Genomic DNA, 23,912 nt, shown 5'->3' on the forward strand with positions numbered 1-23,912 from the left:
TCATTTTTCCTCTTCTACTAACCTAACAATTTTCTTTCCAATATTGCTTCCATTGAAGAGGCCTACAAATGCAGAAGGGGTGCTTTCCATACCCAATGGGATGTCTTCAATTACTTGTAATTCGCCAGTTCGAAGATAATTTGATGTTTTTATCATAAAATTTTGGAAGTGGTGAATCATGAGATCAGGAATTAAAAACCCTTGTATGGTGATTCTCTTGTGTATATAACATTCACTAAATCTAGTGATGCTCGCTTTCTTATATCAGTATACTTCGATGTTGCTCCACAAACAATCACTCTACCAAATGTGTTTATGTTATCAATCACTGCTTCTAACATCTTGCCCCCAACATTATCGAAATATATGTCAATTCCCTCAGGAAAATACCTAGAATGAAATAAAAGCAAAATTACTTATGATACATTTTTTACTGAAAAAAAATAATTTAAATTTATGTGTTATTTTTTTGAAACATAAAAAAAATACAAAATTTTTTTTATTTAAAAATTAGGAGAATAATTAAAAAATTATAAGTTAAAACTTCTAATTACTTTTATATTTTGACACTTCATCCCATTTTTTTGTTGTTTATAGTACTTTTCGGTCTAATAAGTCAAAGACTAATCCGCTGAAAATTTGAGTTTTATTTTCATTTGATTAAGAGTGTATTTAGTGTAATTAACATTTATACACTATATATATATATATAATAAAAATGCGTAAAATAAATATTGATTTATAAATAGCTTTAACCGAATCTACAATTTCTTGAATTTATACTATTTGACTGCTCATATTGAGTTATATATATGCGCTACTGTTATATAGAATTGAACTCATAAAAAATATTTAAAACTATTTTATGAGTAAGAAATTATTATTTTAATTAAAAATCTTAATCATTAGTATTTTAAATAAATAAGATGTAAAATTAAATTAATATTAAAAATTGGTAAATAATTATAAACAATTAATATTTTATTTTAACCAAAGATCTCAGAAACCTTAATTAATTAGTAAAATGGGATGAAATATAAGTTTCTAAAGCTAATGAAATCATTACATCACAGTCGAAACTTTGCAATGGTTATTTCTTAATTTTGTGATGATTTTAAATTATTTTTAAATTATTTTATAGTGAATGAAGAAGCATTACATCTTACAGTAATGTTAGAAAGACAAAAAAATAATTAAAATTTATCTTATTTAACATTTATTAATTGTCAATAATTAATAAATACTAAATAAAACAAGTTCTAATTATTTTTGGCTAATTTATTTTGATTATCAAATATTTCTGCACACCTTAATACTTCAATTAAACTAAGTACATTTCATACCTTCTAAGAGTAGAACTTTAATCTGTTTCTTCTTTGTAATTGAATGCCTCATCAAATCCTAGCTTATCTTTAAGAAATGCAACCTACATAAAATTACATAAGGGTTAGACTTTGTTAATGATATACCCAATACAAGTTGGATATCAAAGTGTTAGCAAGTGTTGACCTTGTTTTAACTTCCAACACAACCAACAACATAGCAACCGAAAAGCTTTGCATATTGCCCAACCAAACTTCCAATATTTCCACAAGCTGCTGACACAAAAACCTTTTCTCCCCTTTTGGGTTTGCACAATTCAAAAAATCCCACATAAGCTGTCATTCCCCCAAATCCTAAGAAAAAAAATCAAGATTATAATTTGCATTGTTCAAACATAAGCGGGTGCTGATATAGAGCAAAAAGATAGATTTATTAGTAAAAGGTGTGTAGCGCGCATTATTAGCATATATAGTTGGAGACGTGGAGACAAAACCTTTTTCATTCGAAAAAGTACGTGGAACCAAAAGGGAATCAGCCAAAAACTAAATAAAATCATGTTAATTTAAATTAATAATTAATTTTAAATTTTTTAAATTTAAAATTAAAAAAATTTAAAATTAATTAAGTAAACCTAATTAAAATCTATAAAAACCTTTCTCTTCTCTCACATTAACCTACCCACCTCCACACACACAAACCCCTCTCTCTCACCAATGTTGCTGGAGGTGCCGCCGCGTCCAGGCCTGATCTCATCTGTCTCTCCCATGAATCCTCCTGATCTCATCTGGCTCTCCCATGAATCCTCGTTAAGATGCCTTAACCTTTTCGGCGAAAGTGTCCCAGTCCATTTGATGCCGCTCCACGAACAGAGTGCTAAGCCTCTTGGCATTTGGTCTGATAGTTCTTTTGTGACCCATATACCTCCTTCGACCGGCAAGAATCTTGGCCATGTTGCCATTGTTGTTAGTGACAAATACATTGCTTTCATCGCACACAATATAGCAGCAAGGCGGGTTTTTTTTTTTTTTTTTTAAATGAAATAAGACTTTGTTGATGTTGAATAAAACAAAGGATACAAAATTAAACAATTTTATTTTCTGCAAATTATACGATTATAGAATTATAAAAAAACATTCATTTAATATGAAAAAAAACATCCTAATACTTAATAAAAGAAACATCCAATTATATTTTAGCAAAAATAATTAAATATCTATAAAATTAAAAAAATATGAAATTTTTAAAAAAATAGAGACATTCACATTTGCAATACAAAAAAATTCGAAAAATATATAAAATAACATCCATTTAGCATGAAAAAGAAACATTCTGATACTTAGCAGAAAAAACATCCATATATATTAATTCGTAAAGATTTTGAATTCACCAAAGGTATTTGGCTGATTTTTGGCTGATATGCTTTTGGTTCCCTAGTTGTTCTCTTTTCATTCTCAAAAAAATGATAACGGCATTCCCATTTCTATATTAAGGTGAAAGTTTAGGTATAATTGTGTTAATGTGAAGTTATATTTGATTATTGTTAGATAATTTAATAAATTTGTCTAAATTATTATCTAATAATTTTTAATTATAAATCTCGTATAAAGGTGAATCTTCATCTTCTATTAATTAATGGCATTCTATATATGATTTTTTTCATTGAATGTTTTGCGTAAACTTATAGAAAAAGGAGTGATATGATATTATTAAAATATAAATAATAATATTTATTATTATTATTATTATTATTATTATTATTATTATTATTATTATTATGGACCAATCAGATTAAGTTATCATAAGTTACAAAAAGTTGCTTCACATATATAAGTAACGTTAATAAACTATTCTAGCTTAGGTTAACATGCTTTATATTGGTTTTTATATTTTTATTTTTTATGGTATCTTTCGTCTCGACAAGTTAAAAATTAATCCGTCACGAATTTAAACTTAATTTAAAGGTTGATCGTTGCTGCATACACAAAACGTATGAAATTTAAACTCCCAACCATTTTTTAAGGAGATGAGTGAGCTATGACCAATTCAAGTGAGTTGTTTTATAGCGTTTGTTTTATATAAGGATAAAAAGAGTGAGATTATTTTGTCTATTTAAAAGTAAGTAGGCTTAGGATTCGGTGGTCCCATAACGTTTGGACCACTTAGTGATCCCATAACAAAACATGTTTTTTAAGTTTTTTTAATAACTGTTACATAGTCCTTTAACTAATTTTAATTATAAATTGACCCCATATATTTTATATAATTATAAAAATGATTTTTTATTTTATAAATAATTAATTTATCATAAATCTATCATGTTCATTAACAATCAAAAATAAAAACAATTTTTTGGCCATTACAATCGATTAAAATATTAAATTTGATTCGTCTCGTTCGCGAGGAATCATAAAATTGTGTTTTCTGCGAAAACCAATCGATTGGAATAATGAATCAATCGATTGAATTATATCTCAATCGATTGGATTACAGTTTACCACTAAACAATCGATTGAAAATTGACAAAAGCATGGTTTTCGCATAACTCAATCGATTGGTCATACGATCCAATCGATGGAACGATGAATAAAAATTGGATTTTTGTAATTCAATCGATTGTTTAGAATTTCCAATCGATTGAATGCTTCAAAACAACCTGAGTCTCACCAAATTCAATCGATTGCTTTTGTGACTCAATCGATTGAATTTACCCAAACAATATGAATTTGCCAATTTTAATCGATTGTAGTGTGTGTGAATTCAAATTCAATCGATTGGAACGCGATGTATTACGCCTATGTCAGTCTTGTTTTCGTTTTTAAAAATTATCTTCTTATTCATCTATCTTATCTTTAAAATTCTATCTTCCTTTTTTAAGGTTTTATTTTGAATTAGATACTCTAATCTTATCTTTTTTTGGTTTTTTTGGTTTTCGATTTTCGGTTTTCGATTTTTTCATATCGGTTGGAGTATCTAATTCAAAATAAAACCTTAACAAAGGAAGATAGAATTTTAAAGATAAGATAGATGAATAAGAAGATAATTTTTAAAAACGAAAACAAGACTGACATAGGCGTAATACATCGCGTTCCAATCGATTGAATTATTATTTCAATCGATTGAATTTGAATTCACACACACTACAATCGATTGAGTCACAAAAGCAATCGATTGAATTTGGTGAGACCTAAGTTGTTTTGAAGCATTCAATCGATTGGAAATTCTAAACAATCGATTGAATTACAAAAATCCAATTTTTATTCATCGTTCCATCGATTGGATCGTATGACCAATCGATTGAATTATGCGAAAACCATGCTTTTGGCAATTTTCAATTGATTATTTAGTGGTAAACTGTAATCCAATCGATTGAGATATAATTCAATCGATTGATTCATTATTCCAATCGATTGGTTTTCGCAGAAAACACAATTTTATGATTCCTCGCGAACGAGACGAATCAAATTTAATATTTTAATCGATTGTAATGGCCAAAAAATTATTTTTGTTTTTGATTGTTAATGAACATGATAGATTTATGATAAATTAATTATTTATAAAATAAAAAATCGTTTTTATAATTATATAAAATATATGGGGTCAATTTATAATTAAAATTAGTTAAAAGACTATGTAGCAGTTGTTAAAAAAACTTAAAAAACATGTTTTGTTATGGGACCACTAAGTGGTCCAAACGTTCTGGGACCACCGAATCCTAAGCCAAGTAAGTATGCTGTTTGTTTAGTCATTTATTTAAATTGAAATTGAAATTTAAATTTAAATTTAAGAGAGAAAATAATAATACATAAATAAATAAAGTTGAATAATAATGGAACCTACAAACTTATTATCACACATACATTCACACATGTTATACATTAATATTGAAAAAGTTTTTCTAACGTTTAATAAAGTAAAAAAATAAAAATTTAATTACTATTGAATTTAATAAGTTCACTTTTCAACAAATGATCAATCTCATTACTTTATAGTTTATGGATGAGCTTGATCCATGTTAATATATTTAGACGTTTATTTAAGATTAAACTACCATTTTTATCAACGACAGTTGAAAATATTGACATATCTATCCATAAAAAAGGAAAATTACTATTTGTACTTATGAAACAACAAAATTATTCAAACACTAAAAAATCATAAAAAAAATTTCAAATTACCTTTATCATCATCGTTTTCAACTTTTCATTGAACTCAAAACAGAGTGTTACCACCTAATACCCCTGCAACAAATCAACTGCCAAACTCAAACAGGTCATGTGCGGAATTGAATGAATTGAGCAATCCTCACCTGAGCTAAACTCTGAGAAGCAAGGGTGAGCTTGTTCTGTTTCGGCGAGAGAGACATTAGCTACGGTAGTTACTCTGAAGGTTCGGCGACTGAGAAGCTGATGATGATGGTGACATCGCCGGCAGTTCATTGGAGTAGAAGAGAGAGTGAGAACAGGGGTTGAGTTAGGGTTCGGTGGAGGAGGTGCGAGACTAATGTGGCTCCTTGGCAGTGGTCTGGACTGAGAGAAAGAACGACTGGGACGGTGAGGGTGGCTCGGGTTCATCGCAGATGGTGGAGACGACGGTGGTTCACGGCAGTTCTGGTGCCTAGAAGTGCAGACGGCGATGATGACAGGGCTGTGATGGTGGTTCAGAGGTCTCTGGTTCTTGAAGAGGAAAGAAGAAGGGAAAGAAGAGGAGAATGAGAAGTGAATTAGGATTCGGTGGTTTAAAATAGATGGCGAAAGAGACAGAAAGAGAGAGAGAGCTCGCCACGGTTTTGGTTCGCAAAGGGGATCGCGGTGGTGGCGGCTAGTTCGGTGGCCCGTCGGCGGCACTGGTTCAGTGATGAGGAGAAGGTAGCCACGTTAGGTGAAGAGAGGAGAGGGGGCACTGCGGCTCTAGAGTTACTGGCGGCGGCGAAGCAGGGGCTGTGCGAAGGTCCCCTGGTCGGCGAGGGCGAGATAGGAAAGGAGATAAGGAGGGGTGGCCACGGTGAAAGAGGACGGCATCGGATGAGGTTAGTGGTGGTGGTGGTGATAAGGTGATGAACAAATGAGGATGATAGAGTGGTTAGTGTGGAGGGGAAGATGATGCAGATGATGATAAGGGTAATTTGGATTTTTTATGTTATTTTTTAGTGTTTGGATAATTTTTTTGTATGGAACCTATATTTCATAGGTATAAATAATAATTTTCTTTTTCTAAGGACAGATATGTCAGCATTTTCAACATTTGTGAGTAGAAATGGTAGTTTACTGATAAATCACTATTTCATGGTTTATCTTGTGCTCAATTGAGTGGTTTTTATCAACTCTTTACCCACTTATTCATACTATTTGCATGGTTTTACTTTTTCCTTCGTGATTTTGTGCTATAATTGAAAACATGCTTCTTTGGCCTTATATTTTATTAATTTTAATCCTCTCTTATTACCATTCGATGCCGTGATATGTGTGTTAAGTATTTTCAGGGATTACAGGGCAGAAATGGCTTAGAGGATGGAAAGGAAGCATGCAAAAGTGGAAGGAATACAAGAAGTTGAAGGAACTGCAAAGCTGTCAGCCTGACCCTCTCACACTAAAACGGTCATAACTTGAGCTACAGAGGTCCAAATGATGCAGTTTTAGTTGTGTTGGAAAGCTAACGTCCGGGGCTTCGATTTGATATATAATGTGCTATAGTGGCCGTACATCTAGGCAACACGAACGCGTGCTCCACGCGGACGCATCGCAGTGACGAAAATCAGCGTGGCAGATTTCGCCTCAGCAATTTCTGGGCTATTTCTGACCCAGTTTTCGACCCAAAAAACACATATTAGATGCTATAAAGTGGGGAAATCCATTCATTCATGAATCATACTTTAAAATACACAAGTTTAGGTTTTTAGATGTAGTTTTTAGAGAGAGAGGTTTTCTCCTCTCTCTTAGGATTAGGATTTAGGATTTCTATTATGTTTAGGCTACTTCTCTCAATTTCCAAGTTCAATGTTCCTTTAATTTATATTTCTCTTCTACTTTTATTTACTCTAATACTTTTATTTTTATTTGACTTATGTTGTCCAGTTGGCTTATGAAGCTTTCCATGTTACATTTGAATATTCTATTTAATATAATTTGAGGTATTTCAGAGTTAAGATTTCTTTCTTTTATTTGTGTTACTGTTGCTTCACATTTGAAAGCATTTTTATTCGAGTAGATTTTCTTTTCTTTTGGCTTTGGTTGATCAATTGGCAACACTTGAGTTATCAAACTCCTTGTTGATTGAAAATTGAAATTCTTTGCTGATTGATTTGAATTCCAATAACTCTAGTCTTTTCTTAGGAATTGACTAGGACCTGAGGAATCAAATTGATTCATCCACTTAACTTACCTTCATAGTTAGAGGTTAATTAAAAGTGGGAGCTGAATCCAATTCTCATCACAATTGATAAGGATAACTAGGATAGGACGTCCAGTTTTCATACCTTGTCAAGAGTTTTATTATTTATTTAAATTAATTCCTACAGTTTACTTTCTTGCCATTTACTATTCTTACTTTTTATCTTTTACATTAAAAAATCCAAAAATATATCTTTTTACATAACCAACAATAAATCATACCTCCCTGCAATTCCTTGAGAAGACGACCCGAGGTTTAAATACTTCGGTTATAAATTTTATTGGGTTTTGTTACTTGTGACAACAAACTTTTGTAAGAAAGGAATTCTTGTCGGTCTAAAAGCTATACTTACAACGGGAATTTATTTGTGAAAATTCTAGATCGCGCGAGAGTTTCGTTCTTCAAAATGGCGCCGTTGCCGGGGAATTGCAAACGTGTGCCTTATTACTGGTTATTGTAAATATTTACTTTTAAATTGATTTTTTCTAAAAAAAAAATTCAGATTTTTATTTTAAAATTTTTATCTTATCGTATCTTAGTTTTAAATTTCAAAATTCAAATCTTTTTCAAAAATCATATCTTTTTCAAAATCTTATCTTATCTTATTTCAAAATTCAAAATTAAAAATTTAAATTTAAAATTTTAAAAATCAAACCTTTTCAAAATTTAAATCTTTTTCAAATCTTTATCTTATATTGTTGACTTTTTCAAAATTCAAATTTCAAAATTTTAAAATTCAAATTTCAAAATTTAAAATTCAAAATTTAATTTTCAAATTCAAAAAAAATTTAAATTTCAAAACCTTTTAATTTAAAAACTTATCTTCTCTTACCTAACTTATCTTATATTTTTTTTAATCTTAAAAATCTTTTTCAAACCTTTTCTCTTATTTATTTTATTTTATTGTATTTTTCTTTGCTTGTTTATTTGTTTTTGTTTTTAATTTTTATTAGTTTTTATTTGCTACTATGAATTCTCACCCCTTTGCTTTCAAGTTTGGTTCTAATGTTGTTGAAAGGAATGGAAACTATAATGAAAATAGGCATCAAGGTTGGAAGAATCAAAGATGGGAGGAGTCACAAGGATTTGATCAACCCCCTTGGCAACAACCCCCTCCAATGCGCTATCACCAACAACCATTCTGTGATGCGTACCAAGATGATGAATATGGTGGACCCCCTTATAGTTACCAACAAGTCCCATCATATGCTTATGAACCACCTCCACAACATACCTTTGAACCACCAAAATCACAAGTCCCCTACAACCAAACACCTCCGTATTATGAGTCCTCTCTCCCAACAAATGAACCCTCCTATCCACCCCAACTTCTATTGGATAATAACACACTCATCTCTAACATCATTGGTCTCACCTCTACATTCCAAAATCTTATATCCCGCATGAACCAATCTTCTACCTCCAATATTCAACCCTCAAGCTCTAGTGCATTTCCTTTTCAACCACATAATAATCTTTCCATCCCATCACCACCCTCTATGGAAGAGCACCCACATCCATCAATCCAAGAGCAAGATGATCCCTGCTATGCTATTGACAAGGAACAAGAGAAAAGGGATCGTCTTCGCAAATTCATACTTCATAAAAAGCTAAAGAAGGCCCTACAGGTGAAGGTAGTAGAGATCCTTGAAGTTGAAGGAGTGGTTGAAGAATTAGTGAAGGAAGACAACAAGGAGGAGTTGGATTCTGTACTTGAAGATGAAGGAATAATTGAAAGGAGTTGTCATGGAAAGGAAATCATCAAGGATGAGTACGATTTTATACTAAAACAACTGGACAAAGCAGTAATTATTGAAGAGGAAGAAGTAGTTGAAGACTTGAGAGATGCTGAACCTCCATGGGAAAGTCAAGTCATAGAACCTCCTTCAAAGACATTTGAAATTGATGTTGAGGAGGGTGTACAACCTCTAAGGCATAGCCTGGTTGAAGACTTTGAAGAGGTTGAAATTAAAGAAACTTACAAGGAGGTGGAGGAATTCAAAGAAGAGCACAAGGGAGTGGAGCTTGAAATTACCTTACCAAAGTTGTTGGAGACCTCTCCGCCTAAGTCACCACCATCCTTCACAACATTCAAGTGGGTAAAATTCATATCCCTTAACTTTCTCATCCCACTTGAATATGGTTTACTTGAGATAGATGGTCAACTTAGAGCTCTTTGTGGCTATAAGAGCAAGCAGGAGATGGTTAGTAATAGGAATTGTCATGCAAGGTTCAATATGATTGTATGCTCCAAATTAAAGTACAAAGGTTGTATAAAGCTCAACTGAATGGGTCTAGAAAGTTGTTTGGCTGCATTAGTGAGAATTCAGATTGTTTGCCACCCGGTTAGAACAATAATGATCAACAAGAAGATGGGTGCAAAAACAAGATTTGGGATCCAGGCATATATGAGGATCAAATTTAGGAGCTCAAAACTTGTGACAAACTCCATCAAAGCTTGAGAAATTTACTTGGTATTGATAGAGCTTATTGGAAGTCCAAGCATTGGTGGAAGTTTCAGGATGAGTTCAAGCACAAGCCGCCATGACAAGGAGCTCACCAAATGTCCAACTTAAGGACTTTAACTAAAAGTGCTAGGTGGGAGACAACCCACCGTGGTATAATCGTTCCTTTTCAATTTTAATTTTATTTCGTTTTGTTTGTTTTAAAGTTTTGTTTTATTCTATTGAACCTGGAATTATTCATAACCTCCATATCAGCATTTGCATTCTGCATTCTGCATACTGCATAAAAAAAAAAAGCACGCACGCGACGCGGCAGCATCGCTGACGCGTCCGCGTCACCAGTGCGTTTTGAAGAAAAGAGAATTGGACAGAGAGTCACGCGTAAGCGTGGCTGGAGGCGTGCCTTAGGCACAAATATGATCACGCGGCCGCGTCGCTGACGCGTTCGCGTTGTTTGCGAAATAGCCTCCACACGCGTCACCCACGCGAACGCGTGGCCCTGTGAAATCGACGTAAATGGGTGTATGGCAGTAAGTTATGATGGAGTGAGGCTGGAACCATGCTAGAAGCACAAGCCTTACCACGCGAACGCGTGCCCCACGCGTCCGCATCATTTTTAAAAAAAAGGCCATTCGCGCGATCGCATCAACCACGCAATCACGTCACCCCAAATTTTTGGCAAAATGGGTTTGAAACAGAGAGTTGCGCGAACGCATGGCCGCCCTCGCGCCATTCGCTTAAATCAAGTCACGCGACCATGTGACCCACGCGTCCGCATCATATGCGACGCACAACTTATCCAGATCAGCCAAGATATCTTATCTTTTCTTCCCCAAATCCTAATTTCTTTCTTCTTCTTTCTTCTTTCTTTCTTTTCTTCTCCCCCTCTACTCTTCTATCCCTTTAATTTAATGCATTTATTTGTTCTTTTTTTTTTCTTCTCAATTTCATCTTAGCTTAATTCCTTTTGGTTTCTTTTTCAATTCTTTTTCATGTTGGTGTTGGAGTTTTATTTGGATAGTACCTTATTTTATTTGAGCATGTGGCTATTCTGAGGAGAGATTTGACAATTGACATTTACTTATGGCTCTCATATACATTTGGATTACATTATTTTCATCCCTATTTTAACTTGCACACCAAGTGTTTGTGAAAAAGCTTTTATGGCATTTTGAATCTTATTTTATTTTACTCTTTCACTTGCATACCTCTTTTTCACAACACTTGTGCTCCACATGTATTTGGGATTATCATTCACAATTGTCATCATTATACATGCTCTTTAATTTGGCACATTTATTACTTGATGCTTGAACTATGCTTCTCATGCCTATTATTTGCATGTTTTTACCCTCTTGCCTCTAATCATTTTGAATTGTCCTTTTTTTATCTTTATTATTGTCTTCCCTACATGTTGTAGCTACCATGTAGTTGGGCTATCATCTTTCCTTTGGCATTTCTTATCACTTAGAATTTCTTCCCTTCCGGTCCTAGTTTTCTATATTTCACACTCTTCCTTTTTCTTCTTCCTAGGCATGGGTACCAAGAAAGGAAAAGAGAAAGCCACTGATAAGACACCGGCACGGAGAGGAACCAAGAGACCTCCAGCTAAGGCGCCTCTATCTACAAGCGTCAGTTGGAGCAACCCATCCACTTGCACATCTTAGCATGCACCGAGGACGGTGCAACCTTTAAGTGTGGGGAGGTCGATACCGATCTCCATGGGTTAGTTATTTTCTTCTCAACACCAATATTTTACTTTATGTGTTAGTTCATTGTTGTATTTGCATGTATTAATTGCATGTTTGTTTGATTTTATGCATATTCTACTTGGTTGAAAAATAATAAGTTTCTTTTCAAGACCTTTTTTATAGAATTTCACTAATTTAAATTAAAATTTGTGTTAAATTTGTTTGAAGATTGTAAATTGGAATATGGTTTAAAGCTAAGAACACACAACCTGTGAGATTTTGAGCTTATTTATATGGTTACATTATTTAACCATAAATTTTTATTCTTGTATGTTTTCTTCCCTATGATTGCAATCTTTGCTTTGTTCCATTCTATATGTCCAATGTTTAGTGTATTTACATGCTTGCATATGATTGAGGCCATTATTTATTATTAGCTCACTTATCCCAAATAAGCCTACCTTTTAAATCACCATTGTTAGCCACTTTGAGCTCTTTTATCCTCATTTGTTCTATATTTTACCACATCACTAGCCTTAAGCAGAAAAACAAGTAAATACCCCAAATTGAATCTTTGGTTAGCTTAAGATAGAGATTGTGTAACAATTAAGTGTGAGGAACCGTGGGAACATGGGTTAATAAGGGAATGTGTTATGTTGACAAAATATTAGAAATTTGGGTGCCTACTCATGTGAGACCAGAAAAAATAAAAATCCATGTACATTAATAAGTTATGTTTATTTTTCTATTTAAAAAAAAGGAAAAAAAAGAAAAAAAATCCAAAAAAATATTCAATAAATAAGTAAATAAATAAGGGGACAAAATTATCCCAATGCTAAGTTAAGTTAAGAAAAAAGATCAATACATATATGATAAAAAATTAAAAGAAAGGTTGATGCATGAGTATGAGTATGTAATACAAAAGTGGGACTTTTTGGGTAGCTAGGCATGATTCTAGAGTTATATAGAGTGTATGTATGTTAGGTGAGAGCTTGGTTAGTCAAAGATTCAATTTATAGCTCACTTAGCCATATATATACCTTTACCCTTACCTTAGCCCCATTACAACCTTGAAAAAGACCTCATGATGTTTGCATTGGTACATTAAATTTTTGTTGATTGGTTAGATGAAGAACAAAGTTTAGAAAGCATGATTAGAGAAGAGTAAAGTGATTACCCTATACACTTGAGAGACTAGAGTGCATATACACCATCAGTAAGGGTTCAATGCTTGATTCTATGCTCCCTGCTTTCATGAGCTATCTTCTTACAAGTTTACTTGTCTTTTATTGCATGACTTGAATTATTGAAATCCAGTTTATATTTGTTTTTGAAGAATTTATTTACTTTTAACCAAGTAGGAAAAAACATTCTGCATTTAGTTGCATTCATAGGTTGCATTTCATACATTCTACCATTCCTCTTCACTTGTATAGCTTCTCTTGAGCTTAGCATGAGGACATGCTAATATTTAAGTGTGGAGAGGTTGATAAACCACTATTTCATGGTTTATCTTGTGCTCAATTGAGTGATTTTTATCAACTCTTTACCCACTTATTCATACTATTTGCATGGTTTTACTTTTTCCTTCCTGATTTTGTGCTATAATTGAAATCATGCTTCTTTGGCCTTATATTTTATTAATTTTAATCATCTCTTATTACCATTCGATGCCTTGATATGTGTGTTAAGTGTTTTCATGGATTACAGGGCAGGAATGACTTAGAGGATGGAAAGGAAGCATGCAAAAGTGGAAGGAATACAAGAAGTTGAAGGAACTGCAAAGCTGTCAGCCTGACCCTCTCTCACTAAAACGGTCATAACTTGAGCTATAGAGATCCAAATAATGCGGTTCTAGTTGCGTTGAAAAGCTAACGTCCGGGGTTTCGATTTGATATATAATTTGCTATAGTGGCCGTACATCTAGGCGATGCGAACGCGTGCTCCACGTGAACGCATCGCAGTGACAAAAATCAGCGTGGCAGATTTCGCCCCAGTGATTTATGGGCTGTTTCTGACCCAGTTTTCGACCCAGAAAACACAGATTAGATGCTATAAGGTGGGAAAATCCATTCATTCATGAATCATACTTTAAAATACACAATTTTAGGTTTTTAGAGAGAGAGGTTTTCTCCTCTCTCTTAGGATTAGGATTTAGGATTTCTATTATGTTTAGGCTACTTCTCTCAATTTCCAGGTTCAATGTTCCTTTAATTTATATTTCTCTTCTACTTTTATTTACTATAATACTTTTATTTGTATTTGACTTATGTTGCCCAGTTGGCTTATGAAGCTTTCCATGTTACATTTGAATATTCTATTTAATATAATTTGAGGTATTTCAGAATTAAGATTTCTTTCTTTTATTTGTGTTACTGTTGTTTCACATCTGAAAGCATTTTTATTCGAGTAGATTTTCTTTCCTTTTTGGTTGATCAATTGGCAACACTTGAGTTATCAAACTCCTTGTTGATTGAAAATTGGAATTCTTTGCTGATTGATTTGAATTCCAATAACTCTAGTCATTTCTTAGGAATTGACTAGGACATGAGGAATCAAATTGATTCATCCACTTAACTTACCTTCATAGTTAGAGGTTAATTAAAAGTGGGAGCTGAATCCAATTCTCATCACAATTGATAAGGATAACTAGGATAGGACGTCCAGTTTTCATACCTTGTTAAGAGTTTTATTATTTATTTAAATTAATTCCTACAGTTTACTTTCTTGCCATTTACTATTCTTGCTTTTTATCTTATACATTAAAAAAATCCAAAAACATATTTTTTTATATAACCAATAATAAATCATACCTTCCTGCAATTCCTTGAGAAGACGATCCGAGATTTAAATACTTCGGTTATAAATTTTATTGGGTTTTGTTACTTGTGACAACCAAACTTTTGTAAGAAAGAAATTTTTGTCGATCTAAAAACTATACTTACAACGGAAATTTATTTGTGAAAATTTTAGATCGCGCGAGAGTTTCGTTGTTCATTTACTCTTTTATGTAATATTCAAATTAAAATGTTAGGGGAATACGAAGTTAGATTTTCCAAATAACGAATCCAATATACTATCGTAAGTCATAACCTTAACATTGTTGTTGAGCTAAATTTGTGAAATATATTTTTCAAGGACCGATACGACGATGACACATATTTTACAGGACAAAAACAGGGTTTATTTTAATTTAATAAATAAAATAATTATAATAATTACTGAAATAAATAATTTTAACAATATTTATCAAAATAAATACTCTTTTTTTATCTTGTTTACACTGTAAATGAGATAATTTTGCACGTATTTCGTTTACAGTATAAACAAGATACGTGGGGACCTATTTCGTTTATACTGTAAACGAGATATGGCTGGAAGACGTCTTTAAATATATGTCGTTTACAGTCTTTGACCGGGTCCCATTTTAAACTTTTCAAATTCTTTCTAGTCTTTTTTATCCCTTTCTAAGCATATTATCAATATATACGATGATGGCGCACGCAGCATGTAATGATGGAGATATCAACAGGCTGAACGAGATTTCACATTACGCCGGGCAGCCGACTTTGAAGTTAGTTCTTTTGTGTTGAATTTTATGAAATCCCATATAGATATATTTTTGTATGTAGCTATGGTTAGCGTACTCGCAAAGAACTGTCATATAGTTTGTAGTGTTAGGAATAAGTTGCTTGTAGAAAGTTGAAACTCTATTTAATTGTGGTAAGCTATTACTAAATAGTTGTTAGTTTAGAACTCTATGTTTTAGTTAGGGTTTTTTTTTAGTATCAAATATATTAAAATTAACATAGTAATATTTGTCTAAAAAACAAATAATTAAATATGTAAATATGTTCTTAACTAGAAATATGTTTAACTTAAAAAGAAATATTTATTTTACTGTAATATTTTTTATACTAAAAAGATCCTACTACAAAAGTTTTTAATTACTTAAAAATAGTGTCAGAATTTAATAGGAAAAATATAGAAGCCTATTTAAAAGTTTTAAAATACGAGGACCGTTAAACGTCTAAGATCCAATTAATCATTTCAAAATATTTTTTTATAATTCTGAATTGTTTTTTTTTTTTTTCAGAAGTCTCGCCTTCTACTGTTCTGGCGAATGAGTCATACCCTTTCTCCACCAGATGCCATCGTCCCGTGTTTGGTTGAGGCTAGATTCGGCAACATGATGCCCCTCAAGAATTTCACATTCGACAATTTTTTGATTATGGCATTCGTGGAGCGATGGCGTCCGGAGACACACACGTTTCATCTCCCGTGGGGTGAGGCCATTATCACCCTGCAGGACGTGGCGTACTACCTAGGGCTACGCGCACACGGGGAGCCAGTCGGGGGTGCCTCCGTGACTTCGGTAGGTACCACCAGACGGAGACGTGGCAGTTTGTGGAGCAGCTGCTGGGTGCCAGGCCTCCGGTGGCTCCACAGTAGGCCGCGCAGAGGAAGGAGTCATTCACGCTGAAGCTTGTTTGGCTGCGGGACCATGTCCGCCAGATGCCCCTACAGACGACCCAGAGACCCTTCGACAGTACGTCAGGTGCTACATTATGTTGCTAATCGAAGGATATCTCATGATGGACAAGTTGAACAACTTGGTCCACTTGCGTTGGCTCCCACTTCTGGAGGACTTCAGGCGGTGCCGAGTGTTGTCTTGGGGCTCGGCCGTGCTTGCCTGGACGTACCGGTCACTGTGTTCGGTGACATACCGAAGCGTCACGGACATTGCCGGCTGCACTCCGTTGTTGATGTCCTAGATCTACCAGAAATTTCTTCAGTGTTGTCTGGCAGGTAGAGGGATCTACCAGTATTCTATGGCTGCGAGGTAATAAATATTTTTTTTTGTATTTAGTTATGACTTTGTTACTTCCTACGACTTATTGCATAACGAACTGCTTTTATTCTTCTGGTTGGTGTGAGGTTGGTTGGATTGCAGCAGTAGAGCAGAGATCAGAATGAGGTCAGGGTCCTGCGATGGCGGGTATCGATTGACCGGTTAGGATTCGATGAGGTTAGTACCACGTTTACGAGCACAACGTATTCGATGAGATAATGTTGTACGTATTTCGTTTACACTGTAAACAAGATGATCTTATCTCGTTTAGACTGTAAACGAGATACGTACAAAATTATCTCGTTTACAGTGTAAACAAGATAAGAGAGGGGTATTTATTTCGATAAATATTTTTTACATTGTTTATTTCAATATTATTATAATTATTTTATTTATTAAAATAAAAAATCCGACAAAAACATGATATTACTCTTGCAACTTTTCTCTTTTCACAGGGCATGATTTACTTGGATTTAATTAATTAATTAATAATTAATTTAAATATGTAGTCAATTGTGTCATTTGTATAGGTAAATATAGCACAAAGTATGCTTGACCATCACTGTAATAATGAAGTATCCATGCAAATACCATGATGAGCCATATAATTAATATAAGAATATTCATGTAAATTAGCTAAGATTATGTTCATTTACAACAGAAGTTTACCTAGAACCCCAAGATGATAAGTGAGTGGAAATTCGGAGAGCTCTAATTTTCTCAGTATGGTTGTTTCTTTCACTAAACAGTACTCAGCCCAAGTGAATACTCCAAGAACCAAATCACCTTTCACGAACTTATTGTTACCAGAAGCCACAACTTTTTCAATAACAGGACCATCAATTGCCTGGAAAGTGAATACATCAACACATAACGTTTGAAGCCGAGGTAGGGAGAGGCAAAATTAAAGGGGACACTTTGGACATAATAATGATCTTCTTGCAACATATTATTAAGGGTCAAATTAGTAAAATTTTTACTTTTTAAATATATTGGGTTTTTGAAAAATAATTTTTTGAAGAGCCTTGCTATTACATATTCAAATTATTTTGACAATTAAGTTTAATTAAATTAGTCAAAATTTAATAAAAATTAATTTTATTAGTGAAAGTATGAATATACGTTTCAACTAAAGAAAGAGACTTTGGATATAACGATCTTCTTGCAATATATTAAGGATAGTAAAATTTTTACTTTTCAAAATACTAATTTTTGAAAAATAGTTTTTTAAAAGTTGAAATAGCTTTGTTTAGTAAATTAAACTATAAATAATTTTTAATAAATACAAATAACACTAAACTAATTGTATTTAGTAAAAATATAAAAGTAAATTTAAATATTTATTAATATACAAAAATAGATTAGACTTTTTAATTTTAGTAAGTACAAATTTTTAAGTATTTTTTAAATTTTTAAAAATTGTAAGTATAAAACATAATTTTTTTATTTATTAAACACAAAATAAGATACTTTACAAAGATCACTCTACAAAATTTTACTAAATTTAAACTTAAAAATAAAAATATACCAAGTAAATTTAGGAGAATTTCAAATTAAATTATATTTCTTTTTTATTTAACTTTAAAAAATAGATTTGATTTGTGTTTTGTAAGTTGAATCATGTATTATTCTAATAATGTTAGGGAAGAATCTGATATGACCCGCTTAAGAAGAGTTTTTTACTATAAAAAGATGGAACTTTTTTCAGTAAAAAAAGTATAAATCGGACCTTATGCTTTGTTTGGATATAGAAAGAAAAATGGAAGGAAAGAAAATAAGAGGAAAGAAAATAAGAGGAAAGAAAAAAAAAAGTAGAGTTATTAGTATGTTGTTTGGATAAATAAGAGAGAATGGATGGAAAGAAAATAGAAAAAAAAAATTTTTTTTTGTTTGAATTGAAAGAAAAGTGAGAAGAAAGAAAATCATAATAATACAAAATTACATTAATACTCTTATTTATATTACATGAAAATTATAATATATTAATATAATACAAAAGGTAAATTTGTAATATCATGTTTACTTACAAATTTTCTTCGGTTTTTTTCACATAGATGAAGTGAAAAATTAAACATGGGTCTGACGTCAATTCTTTTCCATTCCATCCAATTTCCTTTCACATCCAATCAAAAGAAAACTAAGTTTTTCGTTCATTTTCATTCTCTCCATTTTCTTTCCTTTAGTTTTCTTTTGTTCCAAACACAGTGTAAAGGATCAACCAATAAATGAAGATAAACAGAAATATAGAAATCGGCCCACAAATAGTAGATTGTAATAATTGGAGCATATGTAGATATAAATTAACCTTATAGTCATGCTAATATTATCCTTCTTGCAACCTTTACTTTTATACTGTTTACTAATAATAATAATAATAATAATAATAATAATAATAATAATAATAATAATAATAAAATAATAGGTTATAGGCCTAACAAAAATAATTCTAAAAAATCAAAATCAAAAACTGTAATTCTAAATCCTGATTGGAAGACGTATATTTAATTTTTTTAATAAAAAATTGTTAATTTAATTAAAATATGATTATTATTTTTCTATTATTGTATATCTATTTATTTAGCTAATATATTAGTTTTCTTCTTACAATTAATTTTTTGTTCTGAAATAAAATTAATTAATAATTTATTATTTACTATTATTTCATTTTTTATTTAATAATCATATTATTATACCTATATTTTTTAATTTTTTGGCTTTATCTCGAGTGTTGTATTCTAAATATGTATATATACATAAATATAATACATCCCGAGTGTATTTGGAATTTTTTTTTTAAGGTATTTCACAGCTAGGATGGATAGTACTCTACTTCTATATTGATTAATCTTTTATCTTTTGTATCCGAAATATATAATGGTAGTTTAAAAAGTATACGTTGCACATTTTAATAATAAATAAAATATTTAAATAATTTAAAATAAAAAATTTATATTTTTGTTGTCAAACTAATCATATAATATAAATACAAATATCGATTTTAAAATTTAATTTTAATTATAACTAACAAATGATATGTGATATATTTTGGTTGTCAAATTAATAATTAATAATAATATATAAAAAAATAGAGTGGTTAATTTTTTATATATGAAGTAAATTAGTGTCACTACAAAAAATAGAGTTATTTTAACACTTTATTTTTTAACACCATAATTAAATGTCAAATTTAATATATATTTTTGACAAATATCACAAATGTCAAATTTTCTATATTTTCTTGATGAATAATTTGACCGTAGAAAATTACTTCTCAATTTTGATACTCATTTGTTTTCAATTTACTCCACTATTTTTCTTCTTCTTTGGGCTCTGTTAATTTTGACATCACACTGCTCTCAGTTTAGGATTATACTACTCATTCTTTATCTTCAAAATCTCAATTTATTCTTTAGTTTCAAGATCTCATTTCATTCTTTGTTAAAATTTTTTGTTGAAAATATTTTATAGTCAATAAGTGTCAAAATAAATAGTATTTTTGACAATTAATAAGTATCACAGAAAATATGTTCTCAAAATTTTCTAACAAATTATTTTTGACAGCCAATATTTATCAAAATAAGATTTAAATTTTTTTCACAATCACTTATATGTTAAAAATACTATTTTTGACAAAATTTTTATTAACATATTTTCATAGTTAAAATAGTGTCAAAATTTGTTTTTTTGACAAATTTTAATTTTCTTTTACACATTATAACCATAAAAAATAATCTATATTGTTGTAGTGTGTGTAATGCACAGTTATTAAAAAAGTTGGTATTTTTCTTTAATATGGAGTTAATTTTTTTTAAATTGTTATTAAACAAATTGGAGGATCAAATTTGTTAAGGAGAGAGAAGAAAAATAAAATTTGAAGGACCGATTTAGATTGAGAAAAGCTCTACATCCATGTAAAAATTATATGGATGTTATCCAAGTACCTTCTACTACACGTGTTTTCCCCCACCCATACACTCGTTTGTTTTACACGCGCCTCATATAACGTAATCCAAGTACCTTTTTCTTTTTCTCTGTTCGCGTTCTTCTTCTTGTTCTTCTTCTTCCTTTTCTCCTTCTTCTTCTTCAACCTAATTAAATTCATTCATTCTTCTTCTTCTTCTTCTTCTCACGCTCTCGTTTACGCACGGAGCGTCTTTTTCTTCTTCGCCTTCTTCTTCGCGTTCCTCCTTCTCCTCCTTTTCCTCCTTTTTCGCGTTTCTTCTTCTTCACGTATTTTCTCCTTATCGTCATTTTTTTGTTGTTGTTGCTGCTGTATTTTTTTGTCTTTTCCTCCTTCTCTCTCTGGTGAAGAAGCAGTAGAAGGTGAGGAAGAAGAGTTTTGAATAGTGCAGAATGAACTGAACAGTACTCATGGTGAACCGAACATAGTACTCATGGTGAACCAAACATAGTATTCATAGTGAACCAAACACAATACGATTGTATAGTACTGAGTGAACGAAACATAATCCATTATATAAAATCAAATTCAAACAGCTTTCTGCAGAATGAACCGAACACAGTACTCATGGTGAACCGAACACAGTAGAATGAGTGCGATTTGGATAATTCTTCCAAAACGCATCAATTTGATGAGGTTTGGATTATTGAATTTTGAATCGAATTCAATGGAATGCAATTGCTAAATTTATTTGAAGTGAATTGAATGGACTGAGGTGATCTATATCTAAATTGAATTTATTTGAATTGATAATATGTAACTGTGAGTAACTGTTCGGTTCAGTAAGTATTATAGAGGTGTTTCACCATGTGCATGTGTTCGGTTCGGTATGCAGAAAGAAGTCTAAAAAAAATTAGACGAATATATTCTGTTTTGTTCCCTAAGCACTATATAATTGTTTCATCATAATTAAGATTTCAGTTCACCGTAATTAAGATTTCGGTTCACCCTAAGTATTATTCTTGTTGATTGAAAGTTGATCACCATTTATTCACCACATGAACATTGTTCGGTTCGGTGGCCTTTGTAATTTTGATTCATCAAATGAATGTTGTTCGGTTCGGTGACTTCCTTTTACTTTGTTCAATGTTTAAGATTATTGTGATGCGTTTCGGAAGAATAATCCAAATCGCACTCACTTAACTGATTTTGAAGTTGATTCATTCATTGTTTCCATTCAGGAGTTCATATTGAAGAAGAAGAACAACAACAACAAAGATAATTACGTTGAAGAACAAAAAAGAAAACGCAAGCAGAGGAGAACAGTAAAACCTATAACACGAGTAGAGAAGAAGAAGTAACGTTTTTTCATAATGAGCGCAAAGTAACGAAAGATTTTCAGGCGCGTGTTTTCACTCTCATTAATGCGCATGACTCTATTTAGGATTGGGCCAACTTGGTTACATGGTTATATAGATATGTAGCGCGTCCCATTTAGATTGGATATACAAATTTAAATGTCAGATTTATACATTAAAATTTTTTAAAAATTCAGATACATAAATTGGAGTGTCAAATTTGTGTAATAAAAATTTAAAAAATTTAGGTAGACAAATATATGAGAATTAGGTTTGTGTTTTAAATGATAAATCTGTTAATTAAATTTGTATCTTTTACATTTTTGTTAAATACATCATATTTTAATAACATTATAAAATATTATTATTTTTTCAATATCAAAATTAAAAAATAAAATAAAATAGGTGATAAAAAAAAGAAAAAAAAAGAACTTATTAATTTAAAAAAATAAATTACAATTAAAAAAGTATCATATAATAAAATTAATAATATATAATAAAAAAAAAAGTTTAGGGGGCTAGCAACTTTTTTAAATTCTGATCAGCATGTAACCAGCAAAAAAAAGTGAGCCATTGGATGAAATCTCACACCAATCTTACACTATTAAAATCATCATTAATGATTATTTGATGATTACAAATACCAAAAATTGTTGGCCCTAACACTCCTCTATAATAAAATATATAACACTTATCTTATATTAACAAAAGCTCATTATTCAAGTCTAATAAATAAATCACATGTCACCTCATACAATTTCAATCAAAATCATGGTTTATTATAAACCAAAAGAAGATGGTTTATTTGCTTTGTCAAATTGGTATCGGTTTGCTATTACTAAAATTTTAGGGCTAAAGTAGATATAATTACAATTTTTATACGGTACAAAAAATAGCCATAAATTTAAAATAGATAATTATTTAAATGAAAATGGAAAAAATATCTTTTTATAAAAATATTTTGTTAAAAAATTAAATTATTTATTTAGCTACACTTTAAACAAAGACAACACTTTTAGAATATATTAAAATTTAATCATACAATTCATCATCTAAAAATAAATAAAAAAATATTTTTATATAAAGATAATTATAAAATTTTTATAATAATATTCACCTTTAAAATATTCATTCATAAACCTTAAAGAATGAAAAGAATTTTTTTTTTTACCATAAACAAATCCTAAAAAGAATAAAAGATACCATTGATTGCCAAAAGAAAATAAAAATAGAAATAACAAAATAATAAGTACCTTGCCGGGAGTTATGCGGGTGGAATAGCTGATAGCATCTTGGGAAGTGTTAAATCTCTTCATGCGGTTAATCTGATATGGGTCAATAGATATATACATATTCTTCACTATTATATCATCGTTTCCTTCCTCTACTGACAGACTTAAAGTCTCTGTTTTTATCTCAAAATCTGACTCTTTTGGTGCACCTTCAATGTGATGCTTTATCACTATGTATTTGTTACTTGGGAACGGATTCGGTAAGCGGCTATACATAGCGCACTGAAATGCCATTTTGTTGTTTGGCGCACCTATCAGTCGAAGGAGGTAAGAATAAAAATATATTGTTTTGGTGAGTCTTTTCTATAATTTTGTATAAGTTAGAGGGGTACTTTTAGAATTTTTAAAATGAATACATTTAACTTAATGGTTAGAATTAGGTAGACAATCAGCATTTGGTTAACAACTATTACTGTCGCTAAGTTCCTCCTCCAGCCCAGGTTCTCTTCCTCCCCTTCCCCTCCCCTTTCCCCTCCGTCGCAATCGCAACCTTTTCCTCCCCTTTCCCGTCCGTCGCAATCGCACCCTCTTCTTCCCCTCCCCCTCTGACCCAATCGCACCATCTCTTGTTATCTCCACCACCGACAACGACTGAAACCTTCACACTGAGCTAACTTCTTCTCCCACCCCCACTCAGTGTTAA

At 31.4% G+C, this 23,912-nt stretch overlaps 1 pseudogene; it reads right to left on the reverse strand.

Annotated features, from left to right (window-relative positions):
* On the reverse strand, nt 1-23,503 carry LOC107615373 (2-alkenal reductase (NADP(+)-dependent)-like; annotated as a pseudogene).
* Between the last annotated feature and the right edge of the window lie 409 nt (nt 23,504-23,912).

This window comes from Arachis ipaensis, chromosome B9 (assembly GCF_059453495.1).
Source record: "Arachis ipaensis isolate K30076 ecotype BB chromosome B9, ASM5945349v1, whole genome shotgun sequence".
Classification (NCBI taxonomy): domain Eukaryota; kingdom Viridiplantae; phylum Streptophyta; class Magnoliopsida; order Fabales; family Fabaceae; genus Arachis; species Arachis ipaensis.